We start from the raw sequence: 13,931 nt of genomic DNA on the forward strand, positions 1-13,931 counted from the left end.
GACTTAATGGCCTGTAGTTACCAGGCTCACTTTTGCTCCCTTTTTTGTAAATTGGAACCACGTTGGCAATGCAACAATCCAATGGTAATGGTACTACACTGGTCTTGATAGTGTCTAGAAATATTAGGTATAGCGGCCTAGCTATCTCATCACTTAGTTCCCTTAGTATCCTTGGGTATAATCCATCTGGGCCCGGCGATTTATCAATTTTAGTCTTCTTTAGTCGCTTCCGCACCTTCTCCTGCGTTAGGTATGAGATATTTTGTGAGGGGTTCATTTTATTCCCCTGCATCTCGTGTGGCATTTCCTTTTCGTTTGTGAATACACTTGAGAAGAAACTGTTTAGTAGATTTGCTTTCACTTCGTCATCATCAATGATTTCTCCTGCATTATTTTTTAAAGGGCCAGTGCTCTCCCTGCAAATCCTTTTGCTGTTAATATAGTTGAAAAATAGCTTCGGGTTGTTTTTGCTCTCTTTGGCAATCCGTCTTTCTGCTTCCTCCTTGGCAGTTTTGATCTTATCTTTGCATATTTTGTTTTTTTCCCTGTATGATTTTAGCGCTTCTTCACTGCATTGTTGCTTTAGTAGTTTGAACGCTTTCTTTTTTTCGTTTATTGCCCCTCTTACCGTCTTGTCGAGCCACATTGGTTTCCTTTTAGTTGAGTTTCTTTTATTTTTAATGGGAATGAACTGCTCACATGAAGTGATTAGGATCCTTTTGAACTTCTCCCATTTGTCCTCCATACTGGCATTATTGAGGATGTTGTCCCAATTAATGTTACCGATAGTAGTTCTAAGCTCATCAAATTTTGCTTTACTAAAGTTTAGTTTCTTTGTCGCTCCCTGATAAGGCTTCCTATTGATTGACAGCTGGAAGTTGATTATATTGTGGTCACTGTTCCCCAAGTGCCCCTCAACCTGCACCCCCTTTATACGTTCCGGTTTATTGGTTAGTACTAGGTCCAGAATGGCCCTCCATCTTGTTGGTTCCTGCACAAGTTGGTTCAGGTAATTGTCTTTAATTACTCTCAAGAACTTATTACCCCTGTGAGATTTGCAGGTTTCCTTCTCCCATGTTATATCCGGATAATTAAAGTCCGAACATGATAATTACTTCATTGCGCTTTGACACCTCTTCTATCTGCCTTAATAGTAAGTTTTCAGTTTCTTCTGTTGCTTTTGGTGGTCTATAGAAGACCCCTATCAGGATTTTGTTATTTTTTCCTCCCTGTATTTCTACCCACAGAGATTCCACAAGTTCGTCTCCTACCCCTATATCCTCCCGTAGCCTCGGCTTTAAGTTCGATTTGACATACAGACATACCCCTCCCCCTTTCTGGTTCCTTCGGTCCCTTCTGAAGAGATTGTACCCCTGCAAATTCACCGCCCAATCGCACTTATCATCAAGCCATGTTTCCGTAATTCCGACTATATCATAATTTTCATCAGTCATTCTCGCTTCAAGCTCACCCATTTTACCAATGAGACTTCGTGCATTCGTGGTCATACAATTTATATCATTTTTTTTGTTTTTTAAATTTTTTTTGTTGCTATTCATACTTATGGCTGATCTATCAGTTCTAACTGTACTAACCCCACCCCCAGCTCGACCCACATTCCCTTTGCTTGGACCCGGATCGCTAGTTACACTAGCTACCCCACTATTTCTGAACATGGGTGGCGTAGTGGTAGTCAGCCTCCCCCATTCTTTACCGAGGAGTGGACCAGGATGAGCGGCGACGCTGCAATCATTAGCGTTACCATCCCACTGCTATGCCTGCTGAGAAGTTCGCTGCAAGGCATAAAGGCCGACGCTTTGTGGTTGGAACAGGAGATGGGGGAAGACAGTATGTCGCTTGATAGCTAGACCACCCTCATGTCTATATCTCAGAGCATTTTGGGGGAGGAGGAGGGGGAGGAGCAGGAGGAGGGGGAAGAGAAAGCTGGGAACACTGCAGAAGGGACCCATGCTGCTTGCCTTTCATCTGTTCAGCGTGTATGGGCTGTGGAGAAGGAGGAACAGGAGGAGGAGGAGGATCCTGAAAGTCATCTTGCTAGCGAGGACAGCCATGTCTTGCGTACTGGCACCCTGGCACACATGGCTAACTTCATGTTAGGCTGCCTTTCTCGTGACCCTCGCGTTAGACGCATTCTGGCCAACACGGATTACTGAGTGTACACCCTTCTCGACCCACGTTACAAGGAGAACCTTTTCACTGTCATTCCAGAAGAGGAAAGGGGTACGAGAGTGATGCAATACCACAGGGCCCTGGTGGACAAAGTGATGCTAAACTTCTCATCTGACAGCGCTAGTGGAAGAAGGCGCAATTCCGAGGACCAAGTAGCAGGGGAGGCGTGGAGATCAGGCAGCATGTTCAGCGCAAGCAGGGGACCACTCTTCAAGGCCTTTGCCAGCTTTATGGCTCTCAAGCAAGACTGCGTCACCACTCCCCACTCAAGGCTGAGTCGGAGGGAGCACTGTAAAAAGATGGTGAGGGAGTACGTAGCCGATTGTACCACCGTCCTCCGTGATGCCTCAGCTCCATACAACTATCGGGTGTCAAAGCTGGACACGTGGCACGAATTTGCGCTGTATGCCCTGGAGGTGCTGGCTGGCCCTGCTGCTAGCGTCTTGTCAGAGAGGGTGTTTAGTGCAGCTGGGGTAATCATCACGGACAAGCGTACCCGCCTGTCAACTGCCAGTGCCGTCATGCTTACACTCATAAAGATGAACACAGCCTGGATTTCCCCAGAATTCTCTTCTCCACCGGCGGAGAGGAGCCGAACCTAAAGATTCTTTTCACTGCAACCGCAGATAAAAGCACTCTTCTCAATCACCGGAAAAACGGGGCATTTAGCTTTGTCAGTCTGTCTCTGATATTAGTCCTCCTCCTGCTACTCCTCCTCCAGAAACAACATGTCATCGCGCTGAACTGCCAATTTTTCTGCGGCCCAAAAGGCTCATCTAGCAATGTTTTTACAATTTTTAAAAGTTTCAAAAGTATTGATACTTTAACATGAACCAATTTTTTCAACAAGGCTGCCTCCAGGCTCTGTTACAAATTAAGCAACAGCGAGCTGTATCTTTCAAAATATATTTATGGGTTTCACCTGCCCTCTCGGTTGATACATTTTTCAAAGGTACACTTGTACTCTTGATACACTAATTTTTCGGGCCCATGCCTACACTCTTATCCAACTATTTTTTCCGGCCTTCGCCTACGCTCATGGTATCCCAATGTTTCAGAGGTTGGCCTATACTATTGCTACAGAAATTTTACTGGGGTCTGGCTGCCTATACTTCTGCTACAAAAATGTTACAGGGGTCTGCCTATACTTCTGCCACCTAAAGGTTACAGGTGTCTGTCTATACTTCTGCCACATAAATGTTACAGGGGTCTGCGTACACTTCTGCTACAAGAATGTTACTGGGATCTGCCTATACTGCTGCCACGTTAATGTTACAGGGGTCTGCCTATACTTCTGCCACGTAAATGTTACTGGGGTCCGCCTATACTTCTACTACAGAAATGGTGCTGGCGTCTGCCTATACTGCTGCTACAGAACTGATACTGGGGTCTGCCCATAGTGCTGCTACATAAATGTTACTGGGGTTTGTCTGTATTTCTGCTACATAAATGTTACAGGGGTCTGCCTATACTTCTGCCACATAGATGTTACAGGGCTCTGCCTATACTTCTGCCACATAAATGTTACAGGGGTCTGCCTATACTTCTGCTACATAAATGTTCCTGGGGTCAGCCTATACTTCTGCCACATAAATGTTACAGGGGTCTGCCTATACTTCTGCTACATAAATGTTCCTGGGGTCAGCCTATACTTCTGCCATGTAAATGTTACAGGGGTCTGCCTATACTGCTGCTACAAGAATGTTACTAGGGTCAGCCTATACTTCTGCCATGTAAATGTTACAGGGGTCTGCCTATACTTCTGCCACGTAAATGTTATTTGCCTATACTTCTACTACAGAAATGGTGCTGGGGTCTGCCTATACTGCTGCTACAGAACTGATACTGGGGTGCCTATACTGCTGCTACAGAACTGATACTGGGGTGCCTATACTGCTGCTACATAAATGTTACTGGGGTCTGCCTATACTTCTGCTACGTAAATGTTACAGGGGTCTGCCTATATTGCTGCCACAAAAATGTTACTGGGGTCTGCCTATACTTTTGCCATGTAAATGTTACAGGGGTCTGCGTACACTTCTGCTACAAGAATGTTACTGGGATCTGCCTATACTGCTGCCACGTTAATGTTACAGGGGTCTGCCTATACTTCTGCCACATAAATGTTACAGGGGTCCGCCTATACTTCTGCTACATAAATGTTCCTGGGGTCAGCCTATACTGCTGCTACAAGAATGTTACTAGGGTCAGCCTATACTTCTGCCACGTAAATGTTACAGGGATCTGCCTATACTTCTGCCACGTAAATGTTACAGGGGTCTGCCTATACTTCTACTACAGAAATGGTGCTGCTGTCTGCCTATACTGCTGCTACAAGAATGTTACAGGGGTCTGCCTATACTGCTGCCACGTAAATGTTACAGGGGTCTGCCTACACTGCTGCTACATAAATGTTACAGGGGTCTACCAATACTTCTGCCACGTAAAATGTTACAGGGGTCTGCCTATACTGCTGCTACAAGATTGTTACTGGGGTCTGCCTATACTTCTGCCACGTAAATGTTACAGGGGTCTGCCTATACTTGTACAAAAATGGTACTACTGGGGTCTGCCTTTACTCCTGCTACCGAAATGTTACAGGGGCCTGCTCACATACTTCCCACACAGGCTATAGTGGGTCCTGGTCATGGTTTCTTGGCCTTGTAAGGCGACCACCTCCTCCTGCTTAGGGTCAGGGGATCAGCACTGGGCATCATGTATTTGCTCTCTTGTTACCACAGTTATCTGATACACTGGTTTGGGCCAAAGAAAAGGAGCGTTACTGCATTGATGAGACGTTCAATGGTGTGCTAGCATCAAAGTCCGCTTCATGCCCACGTTTGCTGAGGGTGTGGGCTGAAGCCTATGTCCGGGAGGAACTGCAACTACGCCAGGTTGGGCCTGTGGAACTTTTTCCTGCTAATCCACTCATTGGAGCGGTGAAAGAAAATGTAACTGATTTACTGAGCCCGTTGCAGATGAACTAGCATCGAAGTCCGCTTCATGCCTACGATTGCTGACGCTGTTGGCCGGGGCCTATGTCCCGGGGAAACTACAACTGCGCCAGGTTGGGCCTGTGGAACTTTTTTCAGGCTAATCCAGTATTTGGAGTGGTGAAAGAAAACGTAACTGATTTAATAAGACCTTCACAGGTGTACTAGCATTGAAGTCCGCTTCATGCCTACGATTGCTGAAGCTGTAGGCCGAGGCCTATGTCCTCGGCGCAGTGTAAGTCTGCCATGTTTGGCCACTCTGATTCCTTTATTGTTCATGTCTTGGGTTGCCTAGGACCCACCTCTGCTGTGGGTGCACACAGACTTCCCATCGCGGTGTTTGACCTGTCTGGCACAAAGACACTGACTGACTTGGGTAGGGGGCAGAGTGCAGATGGCTTTCCCCTTGCACTGTCTATTGAGCTATCTGACACCTAGACAGAATGAATACTGTGTGGGCACATAGATTCCCCATAGCTATGTAACTCATGCCCACATTTGCAGCTCCTGACAGAGGTTGACACTTTATTGGAATGAAGATCGAACGTCAATTTCTCATTGATTCTCAACTGCATTGTGGGCTATGCCCCCCCCCTTTAAAGAGGGTCGCTACCTGGCCCTGCTAACCCTCTGCAGTGTGTGCCTCTGGTTCCTCTTCATGGCAGACGCACTTATAAATAGACATGAGGGTGGTGTGGCTATGAAGCGAGCGTGTGGCATGAGGGAAGCTGAAGGCTGCGCAGGGACACTTTTGTGTGCGCTGTGGATGCTGGGTCGTGCGGAGGGTTGGGCAGCATGTAACCCCGGAGAAGAGGCAGCGGTGTGACCTGCAGGCACTGATTGTGCTTGGTTGGAGGTAGTGTGGTGCTTAGCTAAGGTGTGCCTTGCTAATGAGGGTTTGTCCGAAGTAAAAATTGTTAGGAAGGGGGGCACACTGTTGCCGCTATTGTGGATTAATAGTGAGACCTGGGAGCCTCAGATGCAGCCCTGCATGCTGCCCCTGTCCTGCCCTATCCGTTTCTGTGGCTTTTCCATGACTTTCGTATGTTTTCCAGATTTTCACAAGTGAAAACCTAAGTGGAGCATCGGTCATATACAAAAATGCTCTAGTTGCCCATTGACTTCAATGGGGTTCGTTACTCGAAACGAGCTCTCGAGCATCGCGGAAAGTTCAACTTGAGCAACGAGCACCCGAGCATTTTGGTGCTCGCTCATCTCTATTGTAGATTATAGAGGCTGTGTGAAGTGGGAGAAGACTGTAAAGCCAGTGGATAGTGCTGGTAACTGCGGCGATCTCAACCCCACCAACGGAAATGGTATTGTGGGACGCTCTGCACAGCGGCTGAGCTGAAATACTTAGCAGTCCCCTCTTAATCTCCTTAATGGATTTTCCCATGACCACATCCTCAGGCAGAGAGTTCCACAGTCTCACTGCTCTAACAGTAAAGAATCCCTTTCTATGTTGGTGATGAAACCTGCTTTCTTCTAGATGTAGCGGATGCCCTCTTGTTACCGACTTAATTCTTGGTATCAACAAATCATGGGAGAGATTCTTCTATTATCCCCTAATATATTTATACATAGTTATTTGATAGCCCCTTAGCCGTCTTTTTTCCAGGGTGTCCTAATTTTGATAGCCTCTCTAGGAATTCCAGTCCTCTCAATCTGTTTATTAATTTACTTGCTCTTCCTTGAATCCCCTCAAGCACTGTAACATCTTTCCGTGTCCAGAACTGTACTATGTGAAGCCTGTGGAAGTGGAACTATTCCATGTGAGGCCTGTCAAGTGTCGTCTTATATAGTGGAAGAATAATGTTTTCGTCCCTCGCCCCTACATCTTTTAATGCACCCCAAGACTCTATTTGCTTTTGCAGCAGCTGACAGGCATTGATTGCTCTAGGTAAGTCTAAAGTCACTTTTCCCTAGCAGTCCCCCACTTATTATATTGGTGACATCCGTTTCTCCTGCCCATCTGCATAACATAACCTTACATTTATCAATATTGAACTTCATTTGCCATTTTTCTACCCATGCCCCCAACTTATCTAAGACCTTTTGCAGCCGTATATTGTCCTCCTTTGTATTAATTATATTGTATAATATTGTATCGTCTATGAAAATCGATATTTTTCTACTCAAGCCCCCAGCTTATCTAGGTCCATTTACGCTACTAGCACAAATATTTCAATGTCCCTGGAATACTGTGTGTACATTATGCTACAAGAGAGCTAACGTGCCTTAATGTACTACAGACACCTCACTAAAAATATCTACAATATATGTGAGATATAGGAGATACCTGAGTGCGCTCACTGGACATAAACTATATGGACAAAAATATCGGGACACTGCAGAAAATCAGCAAATACTGAGTTTGCTGAACGGTATGTTGGGAAGGACATGGGTAAAATAAAAAGCTGCTCATTTTGTAATAACTATTCATTAATCTGATGGAGCCTTTGTCGGACAAACTGAAGGGACGGGTACGACACCGCCACCCATGTCCATCCTCACAACACTCTCTTCTCACAGCCTTGCACGAGGAATGGCAAGCTATTCCTGTGCAGACTTACAGAGAACTTGTGGAAAGTATGCCTCGACTTGTTGCCTCCGCAATACGAGCAAAAGGAGGGCCGACACATTACTAAATAGAATAATAAAGCACTCCGGCACAGATTCAGTATGAAATGCCAGATCAAGAAGTCGTCCATGCAGGACTTTTCAGTTTTGTAAAAATGTGAGAGGTGCAGGAACCGAACGGAACTCATTATAGTCAATGGGGTCCATTCAGCACAGTTTGGTTCTGTTATGTGACAGATCCGTTCATCCAGGGGATTCCGTTTTCCTGCTCCCATAGCGCAGATGTGAATTTAACCTAAGGTTGGCTTCACACAGATGTAAGCACAATTGTGCGCCTTAGCTTACTATGAATAACTCTTTTTTTGTGCGTGTATCAGCGTAATTCTTCCACAGGGCATGTTCATTTGCGCACAGCAATCAAAAGCACAGATTGAAACGGCTAATTAGTTTTACTTGTGAACTTTTTCCAGCGGAATTATGCAGCATCTTATGCATCTCCTTGCATATTGCCTGCACATTTGCGCAACCCCCCCCCCCCCATTGACTTCTATGGGGACCTTTGGTGTGCAAATGCACAGAAAAGAAAAGCATGCTACATTTTTTTCAAGTTTTTTTTTAGGGAGGGAGGAGTTATCAAAATACGAAAATGTGAATGAAAGCATTGAAATCAAAAGGTTCTATTCTGTGACCACAAAGGTTCTATTCTGTGCCCCCTTGACTTGCAAAGATGATTCCTGGACATCAGCAAGGGTAAAGTACCTGGACTGTTGCCTAGTATAGTTCTGTGTCCCCTAGTAATCCGCTGCTAACAGACATCACACAACTAAACTTCTTCCACTGCCTAGAATCTAAACACAGATTGAGTCATACCTGGGTGTGGTGAACCAAAAGCTCCATCCAAGCAAACACGGAGAATATGCAAAATAATAGAAAACCTTTATGTCAGACAGTTGCTGTTTATAAGGTGATATACTGATATAGCAGAGCCGAATGTGTCTGTTAACTCTTCAGAGCTTTATCGTTTGTAGTTGTGCATCTTTTAATCCTCTCATCTTGACCACTTTTACTCATCTCGGCAGTATTCTGGTCAGTATCTTGCATCAGTATTCGTAAGCCAAAACCAGGAGCAGGTCCAAAACACGGATTAGATACAAAGCTTTTCATTAAGCTTTTTCTCTGTAGGTTCCACTCTTGGACTTACAAGAAGTGGGGTGGAAAAAACTGAAGCTCTGGCGAAACCTGATGGCGAGGAATGGAACGCTGGACTAACCAGTGATGTGAAGATAAAAGAGCTTTATTTGTTAACCAGCAAGTAACATGTTTTGGGGCTGAGTGCCTCTTCATCAGACAGCTGGGTGGAGCAAGCAATACATAGGGAACCCCAAACATAAGGCAAAATGACCCCGGGTCCATCTCTTGTAATAGACATATTCACTTCACTTATCCTCTTCCTAACCATCCCTATCCATACGCCCCCCTCCTTTCACCTGACCCCCAGGAAGGTATCAAGGGCATTATGACCTAAGACTGTCCTGAAACAACCTCATGATAAATAGGACAAGAGTAGAGATGAGCGAGCACCAAAATGCTCGGATGCTCGAGTCGAACTTTCCGTGATGCTCGAGAGTTCGTTTCGAGTAACGAATCCCATTAAAGTCAATGGGCGACTTAAGCATTTTTATATATGACCCATGCTCTGCTAATGGCTTGTTTTTTGCGTGGCGAAGTGTAGTTTTTATTAGTGCCACTTTTGGGTACATTGACTATATTGTAAAACTTTTCTTATTTTATTTTTTTATGATAACAGGGAGAGAAAACGCATAAATTCTGCCTTAGGCCGCCTGCACACGGGCGGGTCGGATCCGGCAGCGAGAATTCTCGCCGCGGGACCCGACTCGAGAGCCTGCAGGGACGAGCGCGTACTCTCCCACGCCTGGCGGCCCCAGCTCTTTCATGTGCCGGCTGCCGCGCAGCCGGCGCATGCGCAGACCGGAGCCGGCGGCTGGGTGAGTGCGTGCCCCACACAAAAATAGGACATGTCGCGGTTTGTTTGCCGCGCGAGATTTCGCGCGGCCAAACCGCGGCCGTCTGCATAGGAGTGCATATTGTAATGCACTCCTATGCAAACTTTCAGCGGTGGAAATCCCGCGGGAAATCCCGCGGCGGGATTTCCGCCCGTGTGCAGGTGGCCATAGGGTGCCTGCACACGAACAGAATTTCTAGCGCGTTATTTTATGCACATTGTCCGCCCCAGACCGCAGCCAATATACTCCTATGAGGATCCGCAGTTGTCCCCAGACGGACGGATTTGTATCGCGTTTTTTCACGCGCTTGAAAAAATCTGCGGATTCTGCGCGTGAAGCCTCCAATACAAGTGAATGGGTGCGTTTTTTCACGCAGTACATCCGCAGTGCAGCTGCGGATGGAGTCACTGGTTGCTATGACTACAGGAAGTAGGTGTGGTAGGAGGCGTCCCAACACACAGCACAGAGCTTCACAGGCAAATTTCAGCAGCAGCACTGCCCTTCCAGTCACCTCATCCACCAGACAGCAGCCACCAGCCTGCAGCCACAAGCCACCAGTCTGCAGCCTGCAGCCACCAGTCATCAGCCACCAGGCGTAACGAATAATGATCGACATGGGCAAACTTGTCGCAATGATGCAGGACTTCCCTAGCATATGGGACAGTAACTCCCCAGAGTACTTAAACAAGAATCGAAAGGAACAATCCTGGCTTCAACTCTCCGCTCAGGTTTATGGGGATGCCTGGACGAACGCAATAGAAGCGGAAAAGAAGAACTTGCGTGAGTATTATTCGCTATTGTGTCAAATGTCCTTTTTTTTTTTTTCATTTTAACCCCTTAGTGGCCAAGCAGTTTTACTTTTGTTTTTATTGTGCTTTGTTCCATCCCCACTTTTAACCCCTTAGTGACGGAGCTTTTTTGCTTTTTTCCTTTTTTTCCCCCTACTCCCTAAAAAATCGTAGTTCCTTTATTTATCCATCGACGTCGCTGTATGTGGGCTTGTTTTTTTGCGGGACGAGTTGTATTTTGCAATGGCACTATTTATTGTACCATATAATTTACTGAAAAACCTTAAAAAAATTGTAATCGGAGAGAAAAAAAAAGACTTTCCACCATCTTTCGGTCGTCCTGTTTCTGCAGCGCGCAAAGTGCAACAAAAACGACCTGATATTTTTATTCTATGGGTCAGTACGATTACTACGTTACCAAACTTATATAGTATTTTGTTTGCTGTAGTACTTGTATTTTTTTTTTAAGATATTTAATTTTTTTAAATTATTTTCTGTGTCCATTTTCTGCGTGCAATAACTTTTTTATTTCTTTGGCGACATAGTTGTGTGAGGGCTCATTTTGTGCGGTATGTCCTGATGTTTCTGTTGGTACCATTTTCGCATACAGTTGACTTTTTGATCGCCTTTTGTTACATTTTTTCTCGGAAATAGGGTGACCGAAAAAGTGCATTTCGGGCGTAGTTGCTTTATTTTTTTTTACCACATTCACCGTGCAGGGTAAATCATACATTACTTTGATAGATCAGACTTTTACGGATGCAGCGATACCAAAACGGCCACACTGCAGGACGGACGACTCTCCGCAACGCTGGCAGAAAAGAGCACATGACTGGCTCCGTTGCCGGACTTGTGTTCTTTCCTCCAGCTCTGTGGAAAGACGTCCATCCTGCATTGCGGCCGTCTTGTGCAGGAAGACGGGTGCATCAGCCGCCAGGATGCGCCCAAGTTACTAAGCCCTCCCTGTTTGTTTTTTTGAGGGAACAGTTGTATTTTCCACTGGTGCCACTGAAGCGGCATTTATTGGGTTAATAGCCTTGTTCAGCAGACACCCGCAATGTGTAGAGGGAGATAGGTAGTATTTCTTGCCAATGCAGGATGTAAGAACGCAAAATCTGTAGTAATGAATTCCTCTTGTGATTTTTTTTGCAGTGACTGAAATAACGTCACGCTGGAGAAGCGCCCGAAAAAAGTTACATGGATCAACCATGCCCACAAAGACATCTGCTCACCGGGTGAAAGCATGTTGCCAGAATAATGTACCGGTGCTCGAACAAGCAAGAGGGACAAAACGGAGTCTGGGTGTTGGTTTTTAAGCTGTTTTCCAAGGAATGGGCAGTTCTCTAGGGGTTGGGTTTACAATAAGGGGCGGCTGATGGTTTTTCTGCGCGTTTTTTTCTGCAACACATCCTCGTATATCCGCGCGTGATTTTTTACGCATCCGCACCTATCCGCAAGCACATTTAGGTACCATACGCGCGTGAAAATCCGCTAGCGGAATCCGGAACGCTTGTGTGCAGGCGGCCATAGATTTGTTTTTTTTGTTTTTTTTTACAGCATTAATCATGCAGAAGTAATGACACAATCCATTTTTTCTGCGGGCCGGTACGGTTACAATGACACCAAAATTCTTACATTCTTTTAGGTTTTTCCACTTTTCTGCAATAAAAACCCTTTTTTGGAAATCTTTTTTTTTCTAAATCGCTGCATTCAAAGTCCTGTAACTTTTTAATTTTTTTATGTACAGAGCTTTATGAGGGCTTATTTTTTGCAAGACGAGCTGTAGTTTTTATTGGTACCATTTTGGGGTACATACGGCTTTTTTGATCACTTTTATTGCATTTTAAGGGAGGCAAAATGCTAGAAAATTAGCATTCTGTCTCCGTTTTTAAGCGTTTTCTTTTTACGCTTTTTTTCCGTGCAGTCAAAAGCATGTGCAGCTTATTGTATGCGTCGTTACGGACGCGACAATACCAAATATGTGGGGTTTTAATTTTTTTTTAACCTTTTTTATGCTAATGTGAGAAAAAGCATAAAAAGGGTTTTTTTTTACTTTTTTTAATTCATTTTTTAAATCTTTTTTTAAACACAATTTGTGTCTGGGGGACTAACAGTACAGCACTGATGATCACTGTGATAAGGAATGGCAGGGCTACTGCCTTGCCATACCTTATCGCTTATACAGCGATCTCAGGCACTGGCAACACAGGACGCCAGTGTCTGGCGTCCTGTTGCCATGGCAACAGGAGGGGGTCTTTGCAATTATATCATGAGCGGCAACTTCACAGAGGGAGCGCACCCCCTCTGTGAACCCTTCCCATGCCGCGATCTACATAGATCACGGCAGGGAAGGGGTTAAAAGCAGGGGGGGGGTACATCTCCGATGTCGCAGCGAGACGCCGGCTGTGACTGACAGCCGGCTTCCGCTGCGGGATCATATGTGATATCGCGCTATCCCCAGGACGTAAGTTTACGCCCTGGTGCGGGAAGGGATTAAAATTGTTTTTTTTGGGGGGGGGGGGGGGGGGGTTCTTCTTTAAATGAAACTTTATTGATACTATATTTCACTCCTGAAGGGGCTTTAAGATGCAATAGATTGATCACTCGGATAGTACACTGAATTACTTATGTACTGCATTCTACTAAGCCTGTGACATTAACCCATTAGTCTCTACCGTCAGAAGCCATTAGTATCTTATAATCGCATTGCAGGTTGCTGAAGGGCGACAGAAAGAGCCCCATCCTCAGCTTACACGCTGCAGTGGTATGTAATGGTAACGCATCCAAGGGCTCCTGCACACCGGCGATCAGTGGTATGTAACGGTAACGCATCCAAGGGCTCCTGCACACCGGCGATCAGTGGTATGCAACGGTAACGCATCCAAGGGCTCCTACACACCGGCGATCAGTGGTATGTAACGGTAACGCATCCAAGGGCTCCTGCACACCGGCGATCAGTGGTATGTAACGGTAACGCATCCAAGGGCTCCTGCACACCGCCGATCAGTGGTATGTAACGGTAACGCATCCAAGGGCTCCTGCACACCGCCGATCAGTGGTATGTAACTGTAACGCATCCAAGGGCTCCTGCACACCGGCGATCAGTGGTATGTAACGGTAATGCATCCAAGGGCTCCTGCACACCGGCGATCAGTGGTATGTAACAGTAACGCACCCAAGGGCTCCTGCACACCGGCGATCAGTGGTATGTAACGGTAACGCACCCAAGGGCTCCTGCACACCGGCGATCAGTGGTATGTAAAGGTAACGCATCCAAGGGCTCCTGCACACCGGCGATCAGTGGTATGTAACGGTAACGCATCCAAGGGCTCCTGCACACCGGTGATCAGTGGTAT

This window comes from Eleutherodactylus coqui, chromosome 12 (genome assembly GCF_035609145.1).
Source record: "Eleutherodactylus coqui strain aEleCoq1 chromosome 12, aEleCoq1.hap1, whole genome shotgun sequence".
In the NCBI taxonomy this organism is placed as follows: Eukaryota; Metazoa; Chordata; class Amphibia; order Anura; family Eleutherodactylidae; genus Eleutherodactylus; species Eleutherodactylus coqui.